General features: G+C 42.9%; 1 pseudogene; it reads left to right on the top strand.

The window, feature by feature from the left end:
• The window catches only part of LOC102857886, a 119,603-nt pseudogene extending 117,084 nt beyond the window's left edge, over positions 1–2,519 (top strand).
• The last annotated feature ends 331 nt before the right edge of the window (positions 2,520–2,850 follow it).

Here is a 2,850-nt window from a genome sequence, read left to right on the forward strand (position 1 = left end):
AATCGGGATGGGTGTGTCAGAGGCAATGTGATTGGCACAGGATAGAGCAGGCTTTAGGGCTGTTGTACATAGGGTCACTATGAGTCGCAAATGACTCAATGGCACATAACAACAACAACAACAATTAATAACTACAAAAACTAAGATATTTGTGATGCATTTTATAAGGTGAAGTTTTGGGAGATTTAGACAAGAAGAGAAAATTCACTTTGTCTCTTTCTTGAATTTGTAATCAAAAGAGAAATAGATAAAAAAATTACAAAAATAAACAGACTCAGTAAAGTTTCTTCTAGAACACAGGTTAGATTAGCACCCAAGTACGCCCGCTAATCCTTTGCTCTAGAATTTCACCTATGCACTATCCAATGGCCCTGAGATTTTCAAGATTGTAATAACAACAAAAAGAAAAAACAAACTAACCGTAGAAATTAAAATCCAGAAGGAACTGTGTTCATGTGCTTTCCTCCAGCCCAGTCTCTGAAACCTACTGCTAGAAGCTGAGTAGTTTATTTGTTAATGTATCTGTTATTGTTACGTGCTTCTGAGTAAGAACTCACTTATAGAGCCTTCAGTGGGTTTCCAGAGGTAGTAGATCTCTCAGGAAGAGATTGCCCATCTTTCTCCTACAGAGCAGCGGGTTCAAACCATGTGCCTGTGAAGGGGTTGGCAGTGCAGCTCCTTATCACTAGGCCATGAGAGCTGTCAATGTGTCTAGGAAAGTAAATGTTTCTATTCTAGGCATGCATACTAGGAAAGGATATTCAGTAGACCCCTTCGCAGCAGTGTTTCTCAAACAGGACAATTTTACCCATCAGGGAAATTTTCCCAATGTCTGGAGATTGTTTTGTTTGTCACATCTGGTGTCCAGTAAAGAGAGGTCAAGAATGCACAGGACAGAGGAACTACTCCTAAAACAAAGCAGTGTCTGGCTCAAAATGTCAATACTGCTGAGCTTGAGAAATTACCCTTGAGTTTACAGTGCACTTTAAATTTCCTTGATTGAAATTATCACAATTGCCACCTGAAAAGAAATAATATGTATGATCATCTTATATAAGAGAGAACTAGACCTCAGAAGTTTAAAAAATTTTCTCAGACTTAGGTGCTAGAATCTAGCCTTCTGATTATAAATGAAAATCTTTCTTCTGGAAGTGGGGAAGATAAGGCCATGAAGTCCCATCACTCACAGATGTAACAGGTTTAAAAAAGAAGCTAAACTAGAGGCTTTAGAGATCAAGGAGGCAATAAGAGGACTCATAGAGTGGATAAAGAAATGATGAAAGAAAAGAGTGCTAGAAACAGATATCATCAATCCCTAAGTTAATAAGAGCCTGCTCAGCCAGACAAATTCAGGAGGAAACAGACATTTTCCTACATTCACTAAATTTGAGACTATTTTTAGTTGGAAAAGATGAGGAGGAATGTGGCATGAGGATTAGAGGAAGACTCATCAACAATCTGAATTATGCAGATGGTACAACCCTGCTTGCTAAAACGGTGGAGGACTTGAAGCGCTTGCTGCAGAAGGTTAAGGACTATAGCCTTCAATATGGATTGATGCTCAGCATCAAAAAAATAAAGATCCTTACCACTGGCCCATTGACAGTATAATGATACATAGTGAAGGGACTGAAATTGTTAACAGTTTTAGTTTGCTTGAGTCCACAATCAACAATCTTGGTACCAGCATCCAGGAAATCAAAAGATGAAAGTGCATTGGGAAAATCTGCTGTCAGGGACATCTCCAAAGTACTGAAAAGCAACAATGTCTAAGGAGACTAACAGAGACTAAGGTGTGCCTGATCCAGGTCATAGTCTTTTCAATTACTTGGTATGCATCAGAAGGCTGGTCAATGCCTAAGGATCATAGAAGAAGAATTGATGTCTTTGACCTGTGGTGCTTGAGAAGAGTATTGAATATATCATGGACTGCTAGGAGAACAGACAGGTTCATCCTAGAGAGGATGAAACTAGGCTGCTCCTTGGAGGCAAGGATTCTGGAGCTTCATCTGACATACTTTGAACATGTCGCAAGAAGAGACTTGTTCTTGGAGAGGGACATCATGCTTGGGAAGATGGAAAGACTGTGCAAAAGAGGAAGATACTCCACAAGGGAAGTGACTGTGGTCGGAGTCGGATCCCCGCCGTAGGAGAAGACCTTCAAGAAGCTCGGCACCTTTGATCAAAGAGTGGAAGATCTCCGGCTGATCCGAGAGCAGCATCGGACCAAGACCCCAGTGATCATAAAGTGGTACAAGAGGGAGAAGCAGCTGCCCATGCTGGACAAGACCAAGTTCCTGGTGCTGGACCACATCAACATGAGCGAGCTCTTCAAGATCATCAGGAGGCGCCAGCAGCTCAACGCTAACCAGGATTTCTTCCTGCTGGTCAGCGGCCACAGCATGGTGAGCGTGTCCACGCCCATCTCTGAGGTGTAAGAGAGTGAGAAGGATGAGGACGGCTTCCTGTATATGGTCTACGCCTCTCAGGAGACCTTTAGGACCAACGCCACTGCCTAAGACTCGCAAACGCAGCTGCTCTGGAGTGTCTGCACCCTCTCAGGGGACAGGAAGGAATTACACCAACTGAGGTCATCAACTCCTTAAGCCAGACTGCCAGGAGCAGCCTTGTCTTAGGCACAGCCCTGGTCTGCCAGCACGCTCCGCTTCAGAGAACTGGTTGCCCACTGTTAGAAGTTGATGAATAAAATACCTTGCCTTTTTAGTTGCCAATAAACCAGGGGGGGGGGAAAGAGAGAGAGGAAGATACTCAATGAGATGGATTGATTCAGTGACTGGGGTAAAGAGGGTAGGTGTATCAGAGACAGTAAGATTGGCACAATATAGAGCA

Source organism: Elephantulus edwardii, unplaced genomic scaffold, assembly GCF_000299155.1.
Source record: "Elephantulus edwardii isolate Elephantulus edwardi_28Jun2011 unplaced genomic scaffold, EleEdw1.0 scaffold00194, whole genome shotgun sequence".
NCBI lineage: Eukaryota > Metazoa > Chordata > Mammalia > Macroscelidea > Macroscelididae > Elephantulus > Elephantulus edwardii.